Source organism: Acinonyx jubatus, chromosome B4 (assembly GCF_027475565.1).
Source record: "Acinonyx jubatus isolate Ajub_Pintada_27869175 chromosome B4, VMU_Ajub_asm_v1.0, whole genome shotgun sequence".
Taxonomy (NCBI): Eukaryota; Metazoa; Chordata; class Mammalia; order Carnivora; family Felidae; genus Acinonyx; species Acinonyx jubatus.
The window spans coordinates 129,457,021-129,470,504 of record NC_069387.1 but is presented as its reverse complement, the minus strand read 5'-3'; the positions used below and the strand labels follow the sequence as shown (position 1 = coordinate 129,470,504).

At 52.7% G+C, this 13,484-nt stretch overlaps 1 protein-coding gene across 2 annotated transcripts in view; it reads left to right on the top strand.

The window, feature by feature from the left end:
- Positions 1 to 7,821: 7,821 nt before the first annotated feature.
- Positions 7,822 to 13,484, top strand: part of PLA2G6 (phospholipase A2 group VI) — a 57,370-nt gene continuing 51,707 nt past the window's right edge. Inside the window, exon 1 of one of the 2 annotated variants that reach the window (XM_053226780.1) lies at positions 7,822 to 7,970. The gene's annotated coding sequence lies outside the window, so the exon portion shown is untranslated. The remainder of the gene's footprint in view (positions 7,971 to 13,484) is intronic. The other variant, XM_053226781.1, reaches the window with a different exon arrangement.

Genomic DNA, 13,484 nt, shown 5'->3' with positions numbered 1-13,484 from the left:
GCGGGAGACCCAGAACCCGAAGCAGGCTCCAGGCTCCGAGAGGTCAGCCCAGAGCCCGACGCGGGGCTCGAACCCACGCACCGCGTGAGATCGTGACCTGAGCCGAAGTCCGAGGCTTCACCCACCGAGCCACGCGGGTGCCCCCAGCAACGTCGTTTTTAAAAGCAGCAGCTCTGTGGCTTGAAAGGGGGCTCCCACAGGACAAACCTAGGACAATTTGAACATCAAAATAAATAACAATAATGATGATCAGAACCCATTAAATAAAAGGGGAATCGATAAGTCTATACTAATGTGAATAAATGAATGAATGGATAGATGAATGAATGAATAAATAAATAAGACAAAGCTCCTCCTTCCAGTAGAAGGAATGACAGGGTGAGAAAATGACCATTAGGCAAGCATTCTAGTAACAATGGATTCGAAGCTTTGATGAGCAGCGTGAAATTGTGTAGCCTCCAAGTATTGCCCTAAATACGATTTTTAATCAGAAAAGGAACGATAGTAATCCTACAGGGGAGAAACCTGGCCGATACCCCTTTCACTAAGTGATCAAAGTTCCTATCCGCAGTGAGGGGACAAATGGACCCGTGCATCCCCTAAATGATGCACTGAGAAGGACGAGGCATCCAAACACTCCTGGTGAAGGTGATCGTGAGGAAAACGTGTGACCACCCTAACGCTGAAAGAAACGTTTGAAAGAAATGGCGAGATCACGAAAGACGAAAAGAGAGGGCAGCTGTTCCAGGCTGACAGGAGACACGGCAACCGGCGACCGAAGGCGGTGTGGGGTCCAGGATTTCCTGCTGGTATGAAGGACGTTGTGAAGAGGGCTGGTAAAACCCCAGTGAGCTCTGGAGACCAGCTAATAGACTCTCACTGGTGTTAATTTCCTGATCTGGGGTCCTTGTCCTGCCGTCAGGCAAGAGAGCGTCCTCGATTTTAGGAAACATGTGTGGGCATATTTGGAGGTGAAGGGGCTTGCAATTTACTCTCAGATGGTTCAGAACAAGACAGAAGGGAGTTAGAAAGATAATGTGATAAAACATTAACAGCTGGGGGATCTGGGTGAGGCACATACAGAAATTCTGTTATTCCTGCAATTTCTGTTTTAATACCATTTTTTCCCTTTGTTTTTCTTTTTCTTTTTCTTTCTTTCTTTCTTTTTTTTAAGTAGGGGCTCTCAGGGTAGTCTGCCGGCTTCAAATCCTGGCCTCCACCCCTCCACGGGCTGAGTGACTTAACCTCTCCCTGCCTCACTCTCCTCCTTTGTAAACTGGGTTTACAAATAGTGCCGACCTCATGGGTTGAGAAACAATTTAATGTGTTCACACTTAAAAGCATGTGGCCCGGTGCCAAGTGCGGGATAAGAGACTGATAGATATTGGGTGAGAGAAAGATGAGTCCTCCGGGATCCCCTAGAGGAACCTGCTTCCTCCCTGGGCGAGTGACACACAGACAGTGAGGACCCCGCCCCCGGGGCCAGAGACCCCACCTCCTGCCGGCCGGCGGGGCGGGGCCCTGTTGCCAGTTTCTAGGGAGGGAGCATTTCAGCCAGCTGAGTCAGGCAGAACACTGACTGCGAAGCTCCACCCCCCTGTCGCCTGGCCAAGACACCAAATAGCACCCAAGCACATCTCCGTGGGACCCCAGCCCACAGGGCGTGCCTTGCTCAATAGCAGGTGCGCGGTGACAGCTTGACCCAGGCCGGGCTCTCAGCTCACTCGCACCCCTGGCTGACCCCGGTGTGGGGCATTCCTCGCTCCCAGCCTCAGTTTCCCCATCTGCAGTGACAGCCTGGGATTAGGTCAGTGATTTTGAAACAATCTCAAACCCACTAAACTTTCTTCGAAGGAAAGTTGACTCTGCCGTGTGGGTCCCACATTGTAGAACAGCCTGGAGGCTCACTGCCAAGGGGGACCGGTGCTGGCTTTGAGACTCCCGGTTGGTTGGGCGAGTGTTCTCTGGAGGCGCTTCCTGCCCTGAGATTTGATTGCCAGGCCCCTAAGAGCTCCTGTCCCTGGACACTGGGGCCTTCCCAGCCCCCCTTAGGGGGGGCAACCCTCCATCAATTGAACCAGGTGCCGCATTTCGGGTGCATTCCTCTGCTGGGTGGGAGTGATGTCACAGGGATCATTTCTGGCCCTTGTTCCCAGTTCTTCACCCGTCGCGTGCCTCTTACCACCTTATTACTGCTTAGTACTCATCACTATGTTTAGGGGACGCTTCCTATGTGCCAGGCACAGCACTAAGTGCCTCAGACCTGTTTGCACGGTGTGTATTTCCCCGGATCTTTTCTCCCACTGGTAAATCCACCAACCATCCCCCCCCCCCCCAATCACCTGTGCTTTTATCGCATTTCAGCGTCTTTATAACTTCACTTTCCTTCTCACAAAAGCCCTCCACGTGGCAGGCGGGTCGTGGGGCACAAATGATCAGCCTCATTTTAAAGGCGAGGACACGGACCAGTTTACGGGCTCGCCAGCTGCCCAGAAGGGACCCCGTTGCTGGATGTGCTGGGCCTGATTGCCACAGGTCCTCTCCACCATTTGAGCAGCTAGGTGTTATCATCGCCAGACGAGAAATCGAGAAATCTGAACGCCAGGAGGGGAGGCAAGACCACCAGCCCAATATCCACGCATCCAGTCGGTGGCGGAGGACCCATCCCCAACCCCCCCCCAGCTCCCGTCCACTCTCTCAGCACCGACATTTTCCCCAAGCGGCTGACATCACCAATCCCCACCCTTTTTACCCCCCCCATCACCCCAGCCCCCAGCCCCACCTTTTCTTCCCTTTTACAGCCAGATCTCTCTCACCCCTTCTGTGCTTTCTTGCCCCCTCGCCTCCCCAGGACCTCCTGGTTACTGAATCCAGGTTCCCTTTCCGTCCCAGTCCTGTCCTTGGACAGCATTGGACCGTGCGGCTCCCTCCTCTCCGTTCTGAAACACTCTCTTGGCTCTGCCTCTAAGGCTTGGGCTTCCCTTCCTACCTTTTCAGTCTCTATCCCTGCTTCCCCATGAGCTCAGTGATTAGTGATGCTCCGAGCTGGCCTCTGCCTGCTCTTGCTGTCCCTGGGGAATCTCATTCCCCTTCAAGATCTCAGGTGCCATCGGTGCTGATGACTCCCAGATCGTTGTTCACGACTGCGACATTCCCTAGGCTACCCCTGCCTGGTCCCGTGGAACACGATCCCTTGTCATTTTGTGATTTCGCCAGGAAAATCATATTTGCCTATAGTCCAGGGCTTTGTCACAATAAAAAATGACCTGTGTATCTGGGGCAAGTGTGCATTAAATTGTGAACTCTAAGGACAGGAACAGAAGGACCTTTCGTGTCCCCACCCCACCAAGAGTGAGGCTGTCCACGTCGTAGGTGCTTTATCCGTACTGGCTGGAGAAACTGAAGTGAGGAGCCCCGGAGAAAAAAGAAAGGGAGGAGACCCCCACGTTAGACCCCCATCCCGAGAGGCTAGACTCCGCATGATCACTGGCACGGGTCCCACATCTTTGCCCGAGATGCCCTCTGCCCAGCCTCTGCAAACCCTCACCAGCCTTCAGGATCCAGGTTCAGGCTAACTTCTTGTCAAAGCGTCCCTGGCCCTCTGGCCCTGAGGCCACGGTCTCTCCTGTGAGCCCCTGAGCTGGGCTGAGGGGCCCCTAGAGCGGGGACGTCCTGGCTTAGCTGGCCAGGACCGGCTTTCCTCCTTGGGATGGGAACACACGTAGCTGCACAGCCCAAGGTCACCTGCACTCATTTCCTTCCAGAAGAGGGTACAAGACCCGATGCCTCCCACGCCCCCACCCCCGGCATCAAGTCAGAAGCCATGTAATTGGTGTAATCATTACACAGCTGCCTGTGACCTCTGTGCCCTCCAGTCACCTCTCTCATGTAATCAGGGGGATTTTTTTTTCCCACGTCAGTTGTCTGCTTGTAACCCTTCCGGGGCTCCCACTGCTTGCAGAACAAGATCCGTATCCTCATCCTGGCACTCGAGACCCTTCACGCGTGGCCTCCGTGGCTCACTGCCCACTCACCTGGTCACACATCAGATTCCAGGAGTGTTCAGCCTCTTGCAGTTGCCCCAAACGATCCGCACAATCTTATGATGTTGACTTCTGCTCATACGGTTCTTTCTATCTGGCATGTTTTTACTTTCTTTCTTTCTTTTTTTATTTATTTCTGAGACAGAGAGAGACAGAGCATGAGCAGGGGAGGGACAGAGTTAGAGGGAGACACAGAATCAGAAGCAGGCTCCAGGCTCTGAGCGGTCAGCACAGAGCCCCACGCGGGGCTCGAACTCACGGACCGTGAGATCATGACCTGAGCCCAAGTCGGTCGCTCAACCGACTGAGCCACCCAGGCGCCCCATGTTTTCACTTTCTTAACCCAGCTGGCAAACTCCTATTCAACCTTTGAAACCCCACTTAAGAACAGGGGTTAGTGGAGGCACCTGGGTGGCTTAGTTAGGTGTCTGACTCGGCTCAGGTCATGCTCTTGTAGTTCGTGGTTTGAAACCCTGCGTCGGGCTCTGTGCTGACAGCTCAGAGCCTGGAGCCTGCCTTGGATTCTGTATCTCCCCCTCTCTCTGCCCCTCTCCTGCTCACTGTCTGTCTTTCTCTCTCAAAAATAAACATTAAAAACAAACAAACAAAAAAAAGAACAGGGGTTAGTAAATTTTTTCTGTAAAGGGCCAGGGAGAAATATTTCAGGCATTGTGGGCCCTGTGGTTTCTGTCACAATTACTCAAAATTCTGCCATTGTAGAAAGCATAGGCGTGTGAATGAATGATGTGGCTGAGTTCCAACAAAACTTTGTTTGGAGGACCAGGTGGTAGGGGGGTTATTTTGCCCGCCCCCATTCAAGAATCATCTCACAAAGCTTCCCACTGGACAGACCTCACCAATGCCTTCTTGCAATGCCCTCTACACCTTACGCGTTCTATCATGACACAAACCCCAACCGTAATGATTCTGCGGTCGTGGTGATTGGATGGGATAACGGGCCATACCGTCGTCTCTCACCCCAATTTCTATAACAGCCTCCTCACCGGCCTCCCAGTCTCTGCTTTGCCCCTTATGGTCTAATCTTGCCCGAACAGATAATGATCTGTTAAAATGTAAATCCAATCAGGTCACTGTGCTCAAAAAACGCTCCCGTGGCTCCCCATTTCCCACCAAGTGAAAGCGAAAGTTTTGAAGCGGGGCTCGATCCCACGACCCTGGGACCACGACCCGAAATCAAGAGTCAGACCCTCAACCGACTGACCCACCCAGGTGCCCCTTCCCTAGCTTTTTAATTATAAAAATGTTCAAACACACAGAAAAGGGAGGGACTAACACGACGGCACTCACATACACAACCCCAGATTCAACATGCAAGGTATTTGGAAAGATGCTAATAACATCGTGACACTTCACCCGAAGACTCTAGCAAAACGCACTCCGTGTTTGGCTTTATCTTATCATCTGTCTTCCCACCACAAGACTGCAAACAGCACAAGGGCAGAGATTTTTACCTATTTTGTTCAGTGTGGTTTCCTCAGCAGCAAGAACATTACTTGGCACCCAGTGGGGACGTCTACAGAGTAGGGAAAGAAAAGAGAAGACAAGGTCCTGATTCTGCTTCTGCCTTTTATTGACCCGTGACTTGGGAGATCATTTCGCACTGCAGAACCTAGGTTTCTGCAACAACAGAGTAGGGGGCGCGCCTGGGTGGCTCAGCTGGTTAAGCTTCCTGGGTCTTAAATTCCACTCAGGTCTCCATCTCACAATTCATGGGATCCTGCCCTGTGTCAGGCTCTGCGCTGACAGCTCAGAGAGATTCTCTCTCTCCCCCTCTCTCTCCGCCCCTTCCCTGCTCATGTGTGTGCTCTCTCCCTCTCACAATAAATAAACGAACATTTAAAAAACACAATAAAGTGGAGGATAATAGTAACTACTTCTCAGCATTGTTGTGAGGATCAGACAAGGTAAGGGTGGAAAACTGCATCATTTGGTAAATTTCAGTTACATTTCCATCCCACTCTGAGGCAGAGGACTTGGTCTAGCCTGATTCTCTGGCGTCTGGGCTCCTAGAAAGCAGACCTTTTGCTCTGCGATGTTTGCAGCTGCCAGCCCCACCGAGATGTTTCTGGCACAGCCCCTCAAGAGAAGTTCTTGGACTTGAACGGCCCCAATGCAAAATCCAACAGAAACCCAACGGAGTGCGTTCCCTTGCCTACTCATTTGCCCCCGGCCCTCCCATTGCTTGATCATTCAGTGCTACCTAATCATCCCCTATACTTCATCTCCTGCTTTAGCCACTCCTTTAACAGTTTTCACCGGAAATACCTAGAGGAGGGGCACTCGATTTCATCAGGCCCTGAGATTCTACTTTGTGAATTTCTTTCATGGATCTCTGAGGGTTTCTAACAATTGATCCGGCCTCCCCTGGCCTTTTCTGCATTTCAGGTTCGGTTGTGCGTCTGCGTTGCCAAACTTGTCTTTCAGACCCACTTTGAATACCCGAGTGGGTGTTTGCTGAAGAATGGGACTCGTCCCGCTGAACCTACATGTTTTCTTGGGTCAGATTACTCCGCAGAGGGAGGAATGCCTGGCCTTTTGCAAGCTTCCTGATAACCATCGCCCTAACTCCACTTGTGTGGGGCGTGGAGAGCAAAATATTTGCAGTGAGAAGTCTGAGTCTTCACCTGGTTCTCTCGACTCAAAGCTGAAACTCGAGCAAAATTCAAATTGTGGTTTAGGGACATTTTCTTCACCTGTAAAATGCAAACCAGAGGAACTGCAGGGGCACCTGGGTGGCTCACCTGGGTGTTTTGTGGGTTCAAGCCCGGCGTAGGACTCACTACTGTCAGTGCAGAGGCTGCTTCAGATCCTCTGTTCCCCCCTCTCTCTGCCCTTCCCCTGCTTGCACTGTCTCTCTCAAAATGAATAAGTAAACTCAAAAACAAACAAACAAACAAACAAAAAAACAAAAAAGAAAGAAAGAAAGAGAAAGAAAGAAAAGAAACTACAATTCAGAGATGATGGATGTCAAGTCAAATTATTTTGTAATGGGTATTAGTTCACGTGATCTGCTTGGTCACAAGCAAATCTGTCACTACAACCCAGGCTCCTCTCTTCTCTTCTGTGTCTCTTTCTCAGCATTACTAATCATAACAACGACCATTTGTTGAAATTCCACTATGTGCAGGCACAGAGATTAATTTATCTCCAGGTCACAACATCCTTATTAAGGATGAGGAGTCCACAGAGACCAAGTCATTTGCTCGAGTTTCTACTAAAAGATATTTCCCGAGATTAGCTTGCTATAGGGCTGCCAGATAACAACGAATACACACACACACACACACACACACACACATATACATATACATGTATATATTCGTATATATATGTATATTTTTTTAGCACAAATGCACTTAGTGTTTTTTTATTTAAACTGAAAAAGTATTGGTGGTTGAGCCAAAATTCAAATTTAACTGAACGTCTCATATTTTTATTTGCTCAATCTGGGGGTCCCCCGGCAAAACCAAAGCAAGTTCCTCCCCGCGACGCCCTACGTCTCCCTGACACTAGGTTCAGACTCCAGACCTCCGGACCCTTTCCGGAGGCGGAAGGCGGAGAAGGCGGAGACTCCTGCCCCTCATCAACATGTCCACCAACGAGCCGGCGCGAGGACCTTCCGCCCCGCACAGACGTGGCCGCGCCGCGCCGCGGAGGATTGGCTCCAACCCAGAGCCCGGCCTTCCTTGGCGCTGGGAGCCCCTTCCATTGGGCAGTTATAGAACATGGCGGAGCCCCGCCCCCGCCTTCCTCGCACCACCCCCTCGCGGCGCGGGGGCGGGGCCGCAGCGGCGGCCGGGGTAAGGGTTTCGGTGATTGGCGGAGGGCCGTGGCCGGACCGTCACGTGGCCTCGGGCACGTTTGTTTGCGGAAGTAGGAGGAAGTAGATGTGCTGAGTAAGCCGAGGTGAGTGACGGCCCAGGGGAGGCGGGCCTTGAGGGCCCTTCCCAAACCTCCTCCGCGCCCCAATTTCGGTGGTCTCCACCCGGACCCTCCTTCGGACCTCCTTTGTGTTCCCCGGTTTTTAGTCGTGTCCTCCATTGGCCCTCGTGTGACCCCCTGAGTGTCCGCAACTTCCGCCCTTTGATCCCTCAGCGTCCCCCACTTCCATCTGTGACAGCTCTTGTCTCATCTCGAGCTTGTGACACCCCCACCCCCTGGGTCGCCACCTTCGACCCTGGGTCCGTCATTAGTACCCCGGTCTCCTTGATGTGTCTCTCCTCTATCCTGACTTCCTTAGTGAGGCCTTCCCCGTCTCCCTCCAGCTCCGGTGCCTCTCAATGCCCTCAGCTTTCACTCTGGGCCGCGTTGATTGACCCGTTTCCTTCCTGTGCCTTTGTCAGTGCTCCCCACTTTTCTGCCTCTGTATTCCCACTTGATCCCTCATTTCACCTCTTTTCTGCCTTTCTCCATTTGTGTCTCCCTTGTTGTCCATTTTACTCTCCCCCATTTCTGACTCGCTTCTCCTTGCTTGTTGTCTCTCATGTGTCTCCAGATTTCATCTGTCCCTGCTCCCCACCAGGTTCCCCATAGCTTCCTCACCCAGGGTCTCCCAACCCACCAATCCGTGTCCAGCTCCTGCTCCCAGAGATGCCCTGACATCTGGTGACAGGGAGTGCATGACCTGTGTGACCATGCAACTGAGATGGGCAGGCCCGTGGGTGTGGGACAAGGAGGGCACAGGGCTCAGGGATCTGTGCCCATTTTTTTTTTTTTTTTTTTTAGTGGACTACGCATAAACAAACACCTTCCCTTCCCCTGAGCTTCTGGGTCTTTCCCTCACCTGCCCTTTCACCCACCCAACAGGATGTTAGGCAGGTTTGGGTTGGCAACACAGATGCCCCACCCTTGCGCCGAATGCAGTGTTTCTGTTATTGTCTCTGCTTTAAAATGTTCCTGGAGCGTGGAGGCTGTTTTCTGTCCCAAGTCTCAGTTTCCTTATCTGTGAAAGGGGGATTGTATTTCCTGCCCTCAGAAGGCTGCCGTGAGGTTGAAATTTTGAGAAAATGTAGCAGATGAAGCTTCGTAATCGGCACGGTCCTGTACAAACGCATGGGTTGGCTATTGTGTCATAGGCGGGAAAGGGAAAGGGATAAAAAGACAAAAAGCAAGGAGGGAGAGGCAAGTAGGAGGAACATGGTCTTTCATTTAGCATTTGGCCGTATTTATGGCTCATCTGCTGTGAGTTAGGCTCTTTTGTGTGTTGCTGCTTTTACCGCCCGTTCATTCCTCATTTATTGAACAACCATTTATGGACTGTTTATTACGTTCTGGGCTCCTCTTGACGTAGCCAATGTCATTCCTATTTCACTTAAGGAAGAGAGGCACCAGGTGTTGAGAGGAGACTGGAGTCCCACCCTGAATACCATACTGTATAACGCCCGTGTGATTGCCCTGCTGGGCAAGGGTCACTAGTGTCGTCTCAGGGCCCAGGGCACTTTTTCTCCCTCCTGTGGATTGCTTTCTCATCAAGGGATAGCATCCTCAAAGGAGAATTTCCTTTTCACTCAGCAGAATGACGTCACCAAGAGAGAGGAAGTGCTGTGTGTGGGTCTGCAAACATGGGCTGGGTGTGTATGAACGGGGTGAGGGGGTGTAGTGAAGGGACTGTGTTACGAGCTTCACTTCATAGAGGGTGGCTCCTGGGAGAACATTTTAATAGACCCGTGCCTTAAATGCCTCTTGTCTTTTTTGATCCGTCTTCATTTTTGCGGGCGATCTCATCCGGTCTCATCGCTTTAAGCGCCATCTCTACTCTGACAACTCCCAAATTTATGTCTCCAGTCCAGTCTAGGTCTTTCCCCTGGATGATAGACTCACCTGGCTTGCTCAACACCTCAAATGGAGGCCTTTCCAAGTTAAAAGCATTCAGAATTAAGCTCCTGACATTCATCTCCTGCGTCCCCTTCGGCCCTGCCTTCCCCCAAAATCTTCCCTTCCTCCCCGCCCCTTACTTTCCCATCTTTAGGAAATGGCAGTATTCTTTTTTCTTTTCTTTTCTTTTTTTAAATTTAAGTTTATTTATTTATTTTGAGAGAGACAGAGACAGTGTGAGCAGGGGAAGGGCAGAGAGCGAGGAAGAGAGAGAGAATCCCGAGCAGGCTTCCACACTGTCCGCACAGAGCCCGACACGGGGCTCAAACCCACACACTGTGAGATCACGACCTGAGCCGAAGTCGGACGCTTAACCCACTGAGCCACCCAGGTGCCCGTTCTTTCTTTTTTAACGATATTGTTTTGTTTTGTTTTTTGTTTTTTTCTAAATTTATTTGTGAGACCGAGAGAGACAGAACACAAGTGGGGGAAGGACAGAGAGAGAGGGAGACACAGAATCGGAAGCAGGCTCCAGGCTCTGAGCTGTCAGCACAGAGTCCGACGCGGGGCTCGAACTCACGGACCGTGAGATCATGACCTGAGCCGAAGGGGGACACTGAACCAAACGAGCCACCCAGGTGCCCCAGAAAATGGCAGTATTCTTCTTCAGTTGCTTAGACCAGGGCTGTGAGGTTATCCTTGAAGCCTCTCTACACCCTGCCGTCCAGCCAGTGATCTGTTAATGTTGCTCCTTTACTCCAGGCCTTGCAGTGGCTTCTCTCACATGTACATGCCTGGCGCTCCATTACCCCCCTGACCTCATTGGCTCCCTTGCTGTGCCCGGAACTCATCAGGCATGCTGCAGCCCCAGGGCCTTTGCACTCGCTCTTCCTTCTGCTTGGAAAACTCTGCACCTAGGTGTCCGTACCATTTCTGCCCTCATTTCCTTTTAGTCTTTATTCAAGGTCACATCCTTCGTCAGGACTTCCCCGGTCACCCTGTCCAAAATTTCAGTCTCTACCTCCACACTTCCTATCCCCCTTCTTTGGTTGACTTTTCTTCTCAGCATCTAAGTAGCACCTAAAACCAACGTATCTGTGTTGCCCATTTATCTTTTTTTTTTTTTTTTTTATAGCTCTCTCTAAAATAGAAGTTCTAGGACGGCAAGGGTTTTTGTCTATGTTGCTCACACCAGCGGAATCTCTGCTGTTAGAACAATGCCTGCCACAGAGTAGGGCCTCGATAAATATTTATAGAGTGATTCATAAAATGGGCCACCCTGTACCTAGGCACGAGCCCAAAGATCTCTTCAGGCGATCGGTGTCTCCCGTCCTTGAGAGCCCCAGCAACACATCTGGGGCAGCCCGCTGTCAGCTGTGGTCCAGCCAAGCAGAGCAAATGAAAAAAGAAACCTTCTCCTCCCTTGAAGGGCGTTTGCCTCTGGCGCGAGTGAATGGCGCTGCGTTTTCAGACGTGAGCCTTAGCTTTCGGAGGACAAGAGGTTGACCGTCGAGCCACTCGGCCACTTTCCGTTCAGGCTTTCTCCTTGAAGGCAGTTTGAGGATGACGAGATGGCGTGCCAGCGGCCGACCCCGTGGGTGCAGAGCCTGGCAAGTTACATAACGTCCTGTGCCTCAGTTTCCCGTGTGCAACGTGGATAGAAGTACACCTTCTCTTAGGAGAGTCGTGAAGATTAAATGCGATAATTGCCTCAGCCACATGGTGAGGTGCTGGGCGCCCCGTGGGTGCTGAGTGCACGTGGCAGTGTTGTTTCCTGGGTACAGGGACGGGAGCCAGCTCTCCTCGTTCCTCACTCACATCAGGAGTTTGGGATGCGCTGGGCTCAAAGAGAACATCTGAAGGAACCTTTTGGTTTGGAGGCAGCTTTGGCGGTCCAGAGGCTGGAGGGGGGATGGAAAGAAAGGACATTTGACCTACCCCTACTTACATCCAGTCTTGTCTCATGCACTAATGGAGCACCGACTGTTTGCAGGCCCTGTGCGTACCGCAGTTCAGGAGTCCAAAGAAGCCACCAAGGGCCACCTGCCTGGGTGGCTCAGGCGGTTAAGCTTCCGACTCTTGATCTCAGCTCGGGTGTGGATCTCAGGGTCGTGAGTTCAAGCCCCGTGTTGGGCTCCGCCTGGGGCGTGAAGCCTACTTTAAAATTTAAAAAATTAAATAAAAGGAGAAGAAGCCATGAGTCCAGCCACCAGGCAGTACCTCCCACTTCTTTTCTCTGGGCCTCGGTTTCCCTGTGTGCCAGACAGGGACAGCACTCGCACCTTCCTTCCTTCTCGGGTGTTTGTGAGCTTTGGGACAGCCAACAGAGGTGGGACGTGTTTGCCAGCCATAAAATGGGGTGGTCTCGTGAGAGGGCCTCATGAGGCAGTGCGCTCACGTGTTGAGAGGTGCGGCCGGCGGGGCCAAAGGAAGGAAGGTGGTGCTCGGCCTGGGCTCGGTGCCCTGACCACCCTGCCCGGGCAGTGGACCGGGGGGACACATCAGCCGCACAGGAGGGATCGCTGGCCCGTGCCAATTGTTCCAATCATGGGACATCCTGTCCTAAGCAGCCGGGGCTCAGGAAGCCTGATTTACAACTCGAGCGGTCCTGTGTGTGCTCCCAGGATCCCCCACGAGGCCAGGCCTGTGAGGTCAGCTTCCTGACCCAGCTGCCTGTGGGATCCTGTCACGCACCTCTCCCGGGCAGCTGTCCCGGGCCTCTGGCTGGGCTTCGTCCAGAAGGAAGCAGAGGGCTTAAAGAGGTCCCCTGCTTAGACTCGGAATGAGCTCAGCTTCAGGTGTATGAAGCCAGACTTTCCAGACCAAAGCTCGGTGCCACTCGGGAAGCCCAGCAGGTGCCCGTGCTCGTGACCTGAGCCAAAGTCGGACGCCCAGCCGACTGAGCCACCCAGGCGCCCCGAAACATGTATTAAAGATCCACTATTCATTGGGAGCAGCGTGCCATGTACTTGGGTAAAGAAAATAGAGGATAGCAACCCAAGCCAACAGATGCACCGTCATCATCACGGGAGAAACGCTCCTTTGGGGGAGCCGCTGGGCTGTGTGAGGGTGTCCGCAGGGCTGAGAGTAGGTATGACTTTTAGATGCGGTGTCCTGTGAGCTGGTTCTTGAAGGACGCGGAGGGTTTTTTCGTTTGTCTGACGGTGCGAGCGTACCATGAGGCCGAGGAGGAAAGCAGGGGAACACAGTCTAGGCAGGGGTGTGTGTGCAGGTGCGGGGAGGCCTGGGGGGGGGGGGCATGTTCCAGGAGGTCTCTGGTGCAGCGTGGCTGGAGGAGGGGTGCAGGAGGTGGGCTCGGCCAGCTCCTGTGGGCGCTTGCCTCCCTGGCCCGGAGCTTGGGCTGCCTCTGGAAGGTGGTGGGAAGTCTGTGGGCAGGTGGGGGCATCCGATCTGCATCCTGCGGTAGGCACAGAGGGGCTGTAGGGCTGGACAGGCCGACCTGGCTTTCGTGTCGCACGGGCACCGAAAGGATATAGTGCAAGCTGGGAGTGTTGCAGGGGGGACCTGCGTGGCACCCTGAGTCTCCACAGGGGGCAGCTGGGCCTTGAAGGACAAGCAGAAGCTGTGACAGAGATGACAGTGGTG